The sequence below is a fragment of the Somniosus microcephalus genome, chromosome 8, assembly GCF_052327205.1.
Source record: "Somniosus microcephalus isolate GS21.2 chromosome 8, FLI_Smic_1.0, whole genome shotgun sequence".
Classification (NCBI taxonomy): domain Eukaryota; kingdom Metazoa; phylum Chordata; class Chondrichthyes; order Squaliformes; family Somniosidae; genus Somniosus; species Somniosus microcephalus.
This window is the reverse complement of record NC_140994.1, coordinates 239417120-239430984: the sequence shown is the minus strand read 5'-3', so window position 1 is coordinate 239430984 and position 13865 is coordinate 239417120. Positions and strand designations below refer to the sequence as shown.

Genomic DNA, 13865 nt, shown 5'->3' with positions numbered 1-13865 from the left:
CCAGCTCTGACTCCCACTGATCTCCCACCCCAGCTCTGACTCCCACTGATCTCCCACCCCAGCTCTGACTCCCACTGATCTCCCACCCCAGCTCTCACTCCCACTGATCTCCCACCCCAGTTCTGACTCCCACTGATCTCCCACCCCAGCTCTGACTCCCACTGATCTCCCACCCCAGCTCTGACTCCCACTGATCTCCCACCCCAGCTCTGACTCCCACTGATCTCCCACCCCAGCTCTGACTCCCACTGATCTCCCACCCCAGCTCTCACTCCCACTGATCTCCCACCCCAGCTCTGACTCCCACTGATCTCCCACCCCAGCTCTCACTCCCACTGATCTCCCACCCCAGCTCTGACTCCCACTGATCTCCCACCCCAGCTCTCACTCCCACTGATCTCCCACCCCAGCTCTGACTCCCAATAGTCTTCCACTGCTCCTCTGATTCCCACCTGGCTCCTGTGACCCACTTTGCAGCTAATTGAAAGCAGATAATAGGAGTGTGGTTAATTGAGTTTGCACCCTGCTATACAATGGTTACAAGGTGCAAGTTTTCTATTTTCAATATCCTTAAATTTTTCGCAGTTTCATCGCAGTCAAATCATATCAATCCACAAATGGTCCGAGTAACTTTGTCGAAGTAGTCTCAAAATGCCCATTGTGTGCAATGAAAATTGGAAACTTCATGAATGTTATCTGGTCTAAAAGATATCTCAGAATGAATCACCAATGCCAACTGCAATGACTGTTGGATAAGAGTTTCCTTCCTGCCAGCTTCAGTGCACGGGGGTGGACCTTAGATTATCTAATTCAATACGTAAAATGATTAATTCTGGTAAATCTCATTCATGACACGACGGTGTGGTGGTACTTCAGTGACCACCTGGGTTTTTCCAAGACATCGGGTGAATGGATATAAAAAGGTGGGCTCACCCTTCAGTGTTTCACAAGCTTATGGCGATACATTAATCTGTTATCACTTGTTCAAGTAATCAGAACATTACAAGTTATCAGGACCAAGATGCTGAAAGCTGTGATTTTGCTTTTCTCCATCATAGCGAGCATCGACAGTGGGGTCGTGAGAAACAGATCTGAAGACCAGACCTTAGTGGAGATCATCAAAACTCTGACACATTTAACCGAGGAGCAGATAAGTACGGTAAGCATCTTGGGGGGAAAATTTGTTTGATTTGCGCAAAGCAACTAGCGCCCGGGCAAAGTTCAGCGGGAGGTTAGCGACGGCGGTAACCATTAGCGCACCGTGGCGCTGCGCCTCCAGCGATGCCACGATCTTCGGTAGCACCCCCTGACCTGGCGCCGAACGCTATGTCCGACAGGGTCAAGGGGGACTACCTGCGGCCGCGGCAGCACAAATTGAAGGGGAGGTGCTGGGCGGCCATTTTTGTTGCCGGCCACCTGCCAGCACCGGCCCTGGTTGCTGTCCCCAGCCTCTCCCCCTCTGCGGGGTTCCAGCTGCGCTCCGTGAGCCCGGCACTTCTCTTGAGTGCCGGGCTCTTTTGCCAGCACCCCGATCCCTGGTGGCCCAGCTGCGCCCCGGGTCATGCTGCGCTAGACCCCTCCCCTTTAAGAAGGAAAGGAAGACCTGCAGGACCGTGCCCCGCCTCCCTCTTGGGGCGCTACCAATGAATTTCGGGCGTGGGGGCGCTAATTTTTTCGGGGTGCTACGGCAAAGTTAGCACACCAAAGGGAGCACGACCCAATTTTGCCCCCCTTATGTGTTAACAACAGATCACCACTGAACATCGTGGGCCGTATTTTCCGACCCCCACGGGTGGGTACGAGGTGTATACGCACCCGTAGGGACCTCGCAAGTGCTGGTTTCAGGCATGTGAAGCGCATGCACTAAAACCCGGCACTTGTGATCTGTCAAGAATCCTCTTGACAGATCATCCGCCTGCCCTGGAGAAGGGCCTCTGCGGGTGGAGGGTTCCGCATTCTGCACAACCTCCGCCCGCTGAAAACCTTTAAAAATCTTACTCCTGGTAAAAGCCTGCATAAGGCCTGCTTTTACCATCATAAGAGTTTTAAAAAATAAAAAAAATATAAAATTTTCACTCATTTATCATTTTAAAATACTTTTAAAAAAGGTAAGTTTATTTTTAGCCCCATAAAAAACTTCAATTATTTTTTTCAAAAAATTAAATTTTTGTTTAAAATATTTAATTTAATGTAATTTTAACTAATTTTAAATACGTGATTTAAAAAAAAATGTATTTAATGTTTAACTGTATTTTTTAAGCGATCCCCATTCATACTTTTGGTGTGGAGATGCCGGAGTTGGACTGGGGTGGACAAATGTAAAAAGTCACACAACACCAGGTTATAGTCCAACAGCTTTATTTGAAATCACAAGCTTTCGGAGCGCTGCTCCTTCTTCAGGTGAAGTGGAGAAATGCATAAAGACACAGCTTATATAGTCAGAGAATCATGTCAGATGTTTACAGGTAACCTTTCCAACTGCCATTAATCACACCTCGGCAGAGAGATAATCACAGCAGTCAAAGGTGTGAATGGTGTCCAAACAGGTCAGTCAGGGAAACATTACATCAAAGAACAATGAGGTGGGGTCACAAGGGGTCAAATATTGCAGATGCTGGGGTCTGTATGAAAAACAAAAAAACAGACAAAAAACATTTTTTTTTTTTTTTTTTGGCTGGAAATCACAGCCAGTCCAGCCACATCCGTGTAGAGAGAACAAGCCAATGTCGACTCGAGTCTGGATGACCCTGCATCAGGTGGGGTTACATGTAGCGTGACATGAACCCAAGATCTCTGTTGAGGCCGTCCTCATGGGTGCGGAACTTCGCTATCAGTTTCTGTTTGGACCTGTTTGGACACCATTCACACCTTTGACTGCTGTGATTATCTCTCTGCCGAGGTGTGATTAATGGCAGTTGGAAAGGTTACCTGTAAACATCTGACATGATTCTCTGACTATATAAGCTGTGTCTTTATGCATTTCTCCACTTCACCTGAAGAAGGAGCAGCGCTCCGAAAGCTTGTGATTTCAAATAAAGCTGTTGGACTATAACCTGGTGTTGTGTGACTTTTTACATTCATACTTTTGACAGATCTGTGCGTAGAGAACTGTCAAAAGTGTGAAGGGGGATTCCCTTCTTTGATTGGTCCCCCACGGACCACGTGATCCCAGGGACGTTTGCGAACCGCATGCGCCCCGGGATACCTGGGCCTCTGCGCATTTTGTAGAGCAGAGGCCCAGGATTGGAAGTCTCGGATACTACGGAACCAGCAGGTAAGTGCATAGATTTTTACTGATCGGAGGCATACGCCCACATGAAGCCTCCGATCAGAAATTCAGGCCCCATAATATACAATAGCGGTTATAATTATATTTTGAAACACTATGGGTCGGAATTTGCGGTGGGTAATAACGGCGAACTAACGGCGTTCGCTATTATTACCCCTTTGAAATGGACTGCAACTTCAGGATGTAGCGCATGCGCCTCTAAATGTGGAAATCCTGATGTTGCGGTCAGTCATTCACTGCTCCAACACCAGCTGCGCTGTGTCCCGCCCACATAGCCAGCAATCAGTGTAATCAGTGTAATCAGTGTAATCAGGGAAATCAGTGAAACCAGTGAAACCGATGAAAACTTGGGCTTCTCCGCAGTAATATCGCTGTTCAATAGCCCACTAAATGCTAGACCTTGTTGGATTAGGTGTAACTGGGGTTTTAACAGTGTAGTAACTGCTAAACAAACATTATGGCCCTGAAAAACTAATTTAAATTTTGTGGCGTGTCAAATTTATGATAAAAATTGCAATTTTAAAGAAAATTTAAAAAATAATAGTTTTTTAAAAGTTTGTTTCATATTTATTTCAGGTTTATCTTATCCCCACGTCAGAGTCCCAATCTTTGTTTTGCTTGCTGTAATATTTTTAAAAAATTAGGATAAAAGCAGGTTCTCATTTCCTGCTTCCCTGTCTGTCAGATTTCTGCATTGTGATTGGCTGCTTGGACAGCCTGTTGACGTCACAGCAGGTCAGGGTTGCGATTCCCCACTATAGAGCGCTGCAATCTCGCACATGACGAAAAAGGCAAACTTCTCACCACAGAGATCGCCAGATCGAGAGATCTCTGCGGGCAGCTTTCTTTAGGGCCAGCGGCGAATGCCTTTGCTTCACCATTGACTGCAAATTCCGGGCTAGTATCTCAACTAAAATAAACACTCATAGTCTGTCTGTCGATGATTACTATCTGATACATAGAATGCAATCTGTCTGCTTATATAATCTCAGGTGCCCAGTAAGATCTAGAAAAACGAGAAAACCAGGAAACATCTGACAGTGCATGTTCTTCATTGGAGGCTAAATGTCTTCATTAAAAATAGAAAGAAAAAACATTTGTTGCTTCTTCAGATTATGTGCAAAGAATCAGCAGAGTTACTTTATACTGATTTATCATTCTGTGTAATAGTCATGTAGAAAACATTGCTCTTAAATATTAATTATATTGGGGGGAAAATTCAGTATCGCCCTGTTTGGGGTGCCATTATCAGCTGTGCGCAAAGTTTACCGCCTGGCGCTAATTATCGCCTCCGACTGCAAACTTGGCTTTTATCGCCCCTGGAGATGATTGGAGCGCTAAATCAGGCCTGTCTTAAGGCGCAAAGGCTGAGGAGCGAGGCACTACCTCAGAGCGCTGGCGAAGCAAGGAAGGGCAAATCAAAATGAACCTGCAAAGTGCTGCTCAGTACCCAAAACTCCTTCACACAGCGTTGAATCTCTCCAGAAGGCTCTCTCTCTCTCTCTCTCTATCAGAATGCGCGGTGCAAAAATGTCACCAGCAAAAAAAGGCAGGAAGCGGTCGCCTTTAAATAGCGCTCCCCCAGTCCCTTTCTGACTACAGAACGCTCCCCTCAACCTGTTGTTGCTAGCGGTAGGCGGTAAGGTAGGGGGCGCCACTCAATATCTGGCCCGGGGCACTACCGGGGCGTTGCGCACTCGACTGACGTCACGATCTGCCGGCGCTGGAGATCGTGGCGGTAGTGTTTAGCGCTGCCGCAAAATGTCTAGTTAATTACGCGAGCGCCGCAAATATCACCGCGCCTGGGCGCCAGTTGCTTTGCGCCCCATTAGCGCCCTCTTAAGGCGCTAACAGGAGGCGCAAACAACTGAATTTTTCCCCCACTGTCTCTTATGATAAAAGTTTCTTCTGAGTTTTTAGTCGAACCTACAATTTCAGACAAATGGACTGTTACTAATCATGTTTAGCCGACTCCAAAAGAGCTAACAGTCTGATGAGGATTTAGCAATAGTTCAGTTCCATGGTAATAAACGTTTTGTGCTGAACGGTTTCAGGGATGTGTTACTTTGAATAGAAAGGTTCTAACAGCACATTTCTTGTCTTTGAAGGCTGTCTGTCTTAACACCATGGTGCTGGACATTTTCAGAGATTCGACGGTAAGTTAAAGTGTTTCTGCAATACGAAATTGAAGTTTGTGAATTGTATTTTAAACGACTGTCACAATATCATTACATCACGACATAGCTTCAATCAGTCTCAACTATCCTTCGACTGGGTAATAATCACTGACCATCCATCTTAGAGTAGGTTGATTTGAAGGAAAAGACCACAGGTTGTGTCCACAAATTGGTTTTCTCCTGTTCAGTAGCAGTAATAGCACTGGATTATTAATACTCAAATAATATTCAGATTCTTCTGTTGCTTCATCATACGAAAATCATGGGCAGGGAAAGACCAACTGGTCCATCAAGCCTGCCCCACACTCCTGATGCCGGGTGTATCAGGAGAAGATTCTTCCCACCCCCTCGCAGGCAAGTAATCTCCTGGGAGGGGCAAAAAAACAGGAAAAAAGCCCAGGACCAATAAGGGACAAATAATCAGGAAAACTCCTCTCCGACCCCCTCAGGCGATTGAAACCAGTTCACACGATCACACAGACCATGCGAACTTAATATCATCTTGTGTTTCTGTTCTTTGCAACACTCAAACATCGGTTGGTTGTCACACCGTTGCACATAGAACAGTCTTTGGTGGGTATTCTTTATTTTTTATCAGGCTTCTCTGCTCTCCATTACCTTTGAATGTAGAATGATCAGCCAATTAATACTTCTGGGGTGAATTGTTCTACACGATATTATCTGAAATAACTCGCACCTTTTCAAAGATAGCAGGCAATGGGAATGCATTAATATGCTAATACTGCCCAGTGTGATTTCTCCCTATTTGTACATTTAAAACTGCTTAACAGATGTTCTTCAATGTCATTTGAAAATGATCTGATTTTAATATTCAGTTGGGGTGTGATTACACGTAATATACATCAATATTTTGCAAGCCCATTAGAGCAATTTTCAAACTGGTTGGCTATTTGAATAACATTTAAATATTTGATTATGTGCTGAGTTTCTGTAGTTTGTATCGGCACAACTTGTAGACTGGAAATAAAAGCAGAAAATGCTGGAAATGCATAGCAGGTCAGTCAGTGTCTTAGGTGGAACCCTTCCTCAGAACTTCTAAACTGCCAATTCTCTTGAAAGACAAAGTAATAACTAATTCTTTCCGACTGAAATTTGAAACTGATTTTCAGCACCATTACAAGTTGAATAACGAGATCTGAAATAACTTAGACCCTGAGATTACACTTTGGGGCACTAGCTTATAAACGATTGACGTGTTTGTCTTAAGTTTCTCACTTCATTATTGTAGCAGAGGAATTTTAGCCATTTAAAACAGCAATAAGCATTCGTACGCTAAAAATTTCTGGGTCTTTACCTTTGAACTCGACATGGTCTTGAAGTGCATTTCGTTATGAAAAAGAGTTTTATTCATCAGAATGTTTCCAGAATTACTTCTTTAAGTTTTAATTATAGATTGATTCAATGAAAAGTTCATGGCCAAATCCAGGGGCAATCTGGTGGAATTCATTTATTTTCTGTCACTGTCTCAGTGTGTTTAAGTATTCGACAATGTGATTTTCAGCCTCAGAGTGTATCAGAGACATTTTGCAAAGCTGCCAAAGCTCTGAAGAGTATTACTGCCTGTCAGCCCATCCAGCACGACATGGAGAAACTTCAAGTGAACTTGCTGAAAGCAGGAGAACAGGTGAGGCTGCTTTACAACAGACCAACTCATTCAATATTTAGAATCTAATACTGGCAGCACTAAACATGCCATTATGGGAATATACTTTCCTGGACTAGCAATCCAGAGGATTGGAGTCGTAATCCAGAGGATGTGAGGTCAAATCCCAACATGGCAGTTTGAGACTTTCAGTTCAGTTTAGAATAAAATCTTGAAATTAAACGCTAGTGTCAGTAAAGGTGACCATGGCAGATAGTTGTAAACACCCAACTGGTTCTCGAATGTCCTTTAGTTGAGGAAAACTGCATCCTTTACCCGATCTGGCCTATATGTGACTCTAATCCCACAGCAACGTGGTTGACTCTTAGCTGTCCTCTGATGTGGCCCAGCAAGCCATTTTATCAAACTGCTAACAGGTCAAGAAGAAGGCCCACCACCGCCTTCTCCGAGGAATTAGGACTAGCAATAAATGCCGGCCATGCCAGCGATACCCACATCCTGAGAATGACTTTAAAAAAATAAATTCCATATTATTTTATCCATGATGTATACAGTTTGGTTGTATGTTACATAGAAACATAGAAGATAGGAGCAGGAGTAGGCCATTCAGCCCCTCGAGCCTGCTCTGCCATTCAATGAGATCATGGCTGATCATCCAAATTCAGTACCCTGTCCCTGCTTTCTCCCCATACCCCTTGATCCCTTTAGCCTTAAGAAATATATCCAACTCCTTCTTGAATATATTTAATGAACTGGCCTCCACCGCCCTCTGTGACAGAGAATTCCACAGGTTCACCACTCTCTGGGTGAAGAAATTCCTCCTCATCAGTCCTAAATGCTTACCCCTTATCCTTAGACTATGACCCCTGGTTCTGGACTCCCCGGCCATCGGAAACATCCTTCCTGCATCTAGTCTGTCCAGGCCTGACAGAATTTTATAGGTTTCGATGAGATCCCCTCTCAATCTTCTACTCCAGTGAGTATAAGCCCAATCGACACAATCTCTCCTCATACGTCATTCCTGCCATCCCAGGTATCAGCCTGGTGAATCTTCGCTGCACTCCTTCCATGGCAAGAACGTCCTTCCTCAGATAAGGCGACCAAAACTGCACACAATACTCAAGGTGCGGTCTCACCACAGCCCTGTACAATTGCAGCAAGACATCCTTGTTCCTGTACGCGAACCCTCTTGCTACGAAGGCCAACATACCATTTGCCTTCTTAACCGCCTGCTGCACCTGCATGCTTACCTTCAGCGACTGGTGCACAAGAACACCCAGGTCTCTTTGCACTTCCCCTTCTCCCAATCTATTGCCATTCAAATAATAATCTGCCTTCCTGTTTTTGCCACCAAAGTGGATAACCTCACATTTATCCACATTATAGTGCATTTGCCATGTTTCTGCCCAATCACCCAACCTGTCCAAATCGTACTGGAGTTTCACGACATCCTCCTCACAGCATACCCTCCCACCCAGCTTTGTGTCGTCTGCAAATTTGGAGATATTACATCCAATTCCCTCGTCCAGATCATTAATATATATTGTGAACAGCTGGGGTCCTAGGGCCGATCCTTGCGGTACCCTACTAGTCACTGCCTGCCACTCGGAAAACGACCCGTTTATTCCAACTTTATTCTTTTGAAGGCAGCTCCATTGAAGTCCTCACTTGACTCCTCTGTAGCAGAACTCGTGTGCAACCTCGCCCTCTGGGTAGCTGGCACCTGCGCTACCCTTTCCCCTTGGCCCACTCGTGCTGGGTGACTCACCACATGCAGAATCCACCTCTATACTACCCTGTAAAGTTCGCGCAGTGCCATTTTCTGAGCTGGTGCCTGGGAGTGTCAGATCGAGTAATGGTGTCTCTTCTTCTCCGTCATTCTCCTCTTATTATTCATGCACAGGCTGGGCTAGTTGGAGTTCTTTGGTATCTGAAAGGAGAAAGGCAAAGGGTAGGGGTGTGATGTCGGTGTGGGGGGTGGGGTGGGGGAAGCAAGATGTGCATGCTTACAACATCAGCAGCTTACAAGCGAGATGTAGGATGGGGGTACCATTCCGTGACACACAGTCACCCTGCAGCTGCACAATTCCACCACTAGAAGGAGCTTCACCAGCTCCAGAGGCAGCAGATCCCCATACCTATACCCATAGCATCACTATTGCGCTGAGGGAAAATTGTCCTGACGCTCTGTGGGCAAAATCACAGGAGACCCACTGGTCATCTTCAACAAGCAAGTAAAAACTATTGATAATTTACCACGAATTTGATTCTACTTGAATAGCCACTATTTAATGTAATTCGTGTTCTGCGAGCATGAAGTCTAACCGATATTTTTCTCCCTGTAGACACCCACTTGCACTGTGGACAACAATTCTGAGATTCTATTTGGAGAATTTCTGAAGCACCTGATAAAGTTTTCCAAGAGAATATACAGTCAATGATATTGTGAAGAATATTGAGATCTTATCTTCAATTAGCTTCAAGCAGTGGCAGAGTAATTGAAATGCTGGTTAAATTTAGGCAGCTCATTTTCTTTTCTGAAATGCAAACATGACACATACAATATTTATTTATTTATCAACTAGACAGTATTACCACATTCAAAAAACATTGAATAAATGCTGGATTGTTATGCATACAATATTCATGTAAATTATATATTTTCTTCATTATACAAAAATCATACTTATCTGATATAGAACTGAAATACCAATGCTGGAGTAAATGCTGAATCCAATTATAAAAATGCTGAATATTTGCTACTAACTATATTATCATATAATCAGAAGGACACCATTTGGCCCATCGTGCCTGTGCCAGCTCTTTGATAGAGCTAACCAATTAGTTCCATGGCCCCACTCTTTCCCCTTAGCCCCGCAAATCTTTTCTTCTATGCTTAATGTATCTGATGGCATAGTAATAAATTCTTATAAAATATATATTGTGTGGAGTTTCTATGTTCAAAATGAATATTTTTGGTCGTCGTCGTACATGTCTTCGCACTGTTCCCTTTGGGGAACTGTATGAAGTGGTGGAAGGATTTCTGGCCGCGTTAACGCTCCTTCCATGACCGTAACCATCTTCATACCAGCCATTAGGGTGGTTAGTCCTATGGCGGGAGGGTTTATGGTTCCCACAACCCATACGAGGGGGGGGGGCCACCCGCACCCACAGACACAAGTATCCCACTGGATGTCAACCCAGAATTTAGAGCTGGAGCTCCAACTCCACTTGCTGGGACTGTCTGGAGCGGGGTTTGAAACCCTACACCTTCTGGCCCAGCGGCAGGGGTGCTTACCACTACACCAAAGGCCCACTCCAGTAATATTTTTGGTGATCTTCATACACTAATTCAGACCACATTTGATTACATTTCATTGGCTATAAAGCATTTTGGGACATCCTGATGTCGTGAAAGGTGCTATATAAATGCAAGTCTTTATGTGAGGAAGAATGATACATAACTTCATACCTTTTAGTGTAGTCTCCCAATATACCATGGCCAACTTGTCCCTCATACCCTTGTAGTTTCCTCTGTTTAGATTGAAGACCTTAGTTTCAGATTGGACTACATCACTCTCAAAATTAATGTAAAATTCAATCATATTATGGTCACTTGTCCCTAAAGGCCCCTTTACCACAAGATTATTGATTAGCCCTTTCTCATTACACAGTACCAGATCCAGAATAGCCTGTTCCCTGGTTGGTTCCTCCACATACTGATCCAGGAAACCATCTCGCATGCATTCCAAGAATTTGTCCTCCACACCATTAGTGGTAATTTGATTTGCCCAGTCACTATGTAGATTAAAGTCCCCCATGATTACCGTATTGCCCTTGTTACATGCACTTCTAATTTCTTGATTGATACTGTGCCCTACGTTACCACTACTGTTTGGTGGCCTATACACAACTCCCACCAATGTTTTCCACCCTTTGCTGTTTCTTAGCTCCACCCAAACTGATCCCAGTTCTACATCACGATCTGCCGAGCCAAGATCTTTTATCTCTACCGTACCGATCTCATCCCTTATTAACAGCGCTATGCCACCTCCTTTTCCTTTTCGTCTGTCCTTCCTAAATGTTGAGTACCCTGGAACATTCAGTTCCCAGCTTTGGTTACCCTGCAACCATGTCTCTGTAATGTCAATTACATCATACTCATTTACTTCTATTTGTGCCATTAATTCATCCACCTTGTTGCGAATGCTATGTGCATTTAGATAAAGTGCCTTCAAGTTTGCCTGTTTAATATTTTTCTGCATTTTGACCCTCTTTACTTTTGGCCTTTGTTTCTGCTCCCTACTAGTTTCGCTGACTCCTTTTCTAACTTGCACTTCCAGCTTTGTTTCTCTCTGTTCTGGGCCCACACTTAGGTTCCCAGCCCCCTGACAAACTAGTTTAAATCCTTCCCAACAGCACTAGCAAACCCTCCTGCGAGGATATTGGTCCCGGTTCTGCCGAGGTGTAACCCGTCCAACTTGTACAGGTCCCACCTTCCTCAGAATCGGTCCCCATGCCTTAGGAATTTAAATACCTCCCTCCTACACCATCTCTCCAGCCACGCATTCATCTGGTCTATTCTCCTACTTCTGCTGTCGCTAGCACGTGCCACTGGAAGTAATCCTGAGATTACTACCTTTGAGGTCCTGCTTTCTAATTTATTTCCTAGCTCCCTATATTCTGCTTGCAGGACCTCGTCCCTCTTTCTACCCATGTTGTTGGTACCGATATGGACCATGACCTCTGGCTGTTCACCCTCCCCCTTCAGAATGTTCTGCAGCCGCTCAGTGACATCCTTGACCCCGGCACCAGGGAGGCAACATACCATCCTGGAGTCACGTCTGCAGCCACAGAAACACCTTCCCCTGACGATAGAATCCCCTATCACGATTGCTCTCCCACTCTTTTTCCTCCCCTCCTGTGCAGCTGAGCCACTCCTAGTGCCACGGACTTGGCTCTTGCTGCATTCCCCTGAGAAACCATCTCCCCCAGCCGTATCCAAAATGGAAAATCTGTCGGAGAGGGAGATGGACCCAGGGGACTCCTGCACTACCTTCCTAGTTCTTTTATTCTGTCTGGCGGTCACCCATTCCCTTTCTGCCTGTGCATTCTTTACCTGCGGTGTGACCACTTCGTTAAACGTGCTATCCACGAAGATCTCAGCCTCGCGGATGCTCCACAGTGAGTTTAGCCGCAGCTCTAGATCCGAAACGCGGATTTCGAGTGGCTGCAGCTGGAGACACTTCCTGCAAATGTGTTCGCCCTGGACACGAAAGTGTCCCTGACTTCCCACATAGCACAGGAGGAGCACTCCATGCTGCCAAGCCATGAGGATGTTGCCTGGGATGGGGAATTTTAGCTATGAGGAAAAATTGGATAGGCTGGGGTTGTTTTCTTTGGAACAGAGGAGTCTGAGGGGAGACTTGATTGAGGTGTATAAAATTATGAGGGGCCTAGCTAGAATGGATAGGAGGGACCTATTTCCTTTAGCAGAAGGGTCAATAACCAGGGGGCATAGATTTAAAGTAATTGGTAGGAGGTTTAGAGGGGATTTGAGGAGAACATTTTTCACCCAGAGGGTGGTGGGGGTCTGGAACTCACTGCCTGAAAGGGTGGTAGAGGCAGAAACCCTCATCACATTTAAAAAGTACTTGGATATGCAATTGAAGTGCCGTAAGAACATAAAAGCATAAGAAATAGGAGTAGGAGTAGGCCATTCGGCCCCTCGAGCCTGCTCCGCCATTCAGTAAGATCATGGCTGATCTGATCTTGGCCTCAACGCTACTTTCTCGCCCGCTCCCCATAGCCCTTGACTCCCCTGTAGCTCATTTATATGTCTATCTCTGCCTCCACAGCTCTCTGGGGTAGAGAATTCCAAAGATTTATGACCCACTGAGAGAAGAAATTCCTCCTCCTCTCCCCTTATCCTGAAACTGTGCCCCCTAGTTCTAGATTCCCCCACAAAGGAAAACATCCTCCCTGCATCAATCCTGTCAAGCCCCCTCAGAATCTTAAGGGGGAAAAATTGAGTCGCACCCCCTTTGGGGCACTAACTTCGCAGGGGCGCTACCCGAAAAAATTAGTGCCCCTGCGGCTGAAATTGAGTGGTAGCGCCCCAAGAGGGAAGCGGGACGCTACTGGAAGCACCCCCTCTCCTTCGTGGGGCACTGCGAGGCAATATCGCAGTGCTACGTGCCGCGGTATTGCCGGCCTTCCTCCCCTTCTTAACAGGTAGTTAACAGGCAGTTAACAGGTAGTTAACAGGTAGTTAAGCAGATTATCCCCATTTTTCATCCAAGTCATTAATACAGATTGTAAATAGTTGAGGCCCCAGCACTGATCCCTGTGGCACCCCACTAGTTACAGTTTGCCAACCGGAAAATGACCCATTTATCCTGACTCTTTGTTTTCTGTTAGTTAGCCAATCCTCTATCCATGCTAATATATTACCCCCAAACCCCGTGAGCTCTTATCTTGTGCAGTAACCTTTTATGTGGCACCTTATCGAATGCCATCTGGAAATCCAAATACACTACATCTACTGGTTCCCCTTTATCCACCCCACTCGTTACATCCTCAAAGAACTCTAGTAAATTTGTCAAACATGATTTCCCTTTCATAAAACCATGTTGACTCTGCTTGATTGTATTATGATTTTCTAAATGTACTGCTATTACTTCCTTAATAATGGATTCAAGCATTTTCCCAACGACAGATGTTAGGCTAACTGGCCTATAGTTTCCTGCTGTTTGCCTCCCTCCTTTCTTGAATA

General features: G+C 45.2%; 1 long non-coding RNA gene across 1 annotated transcript; it reads left to right on the top strand.

Moving 5' to 3' along the window:
* The first annotated feature begins 5313 nt into the window (after positions 1 to 5313).
* LOC147114189 (uncharacterized) lies at positions 5314 to 9764 on the top strand. Its single transcript, XR_015079161.1, has 3 exons — positions 5314 to 5445; positions 6989 to 7111; positions 9436 to 9764. It is a non-coding gene; the product is annotated as an uncharacterized LOC147114189 (long non-coding RNA).
* Positions 9765 to 13865: the final 4101 nt, after the last annotated feature.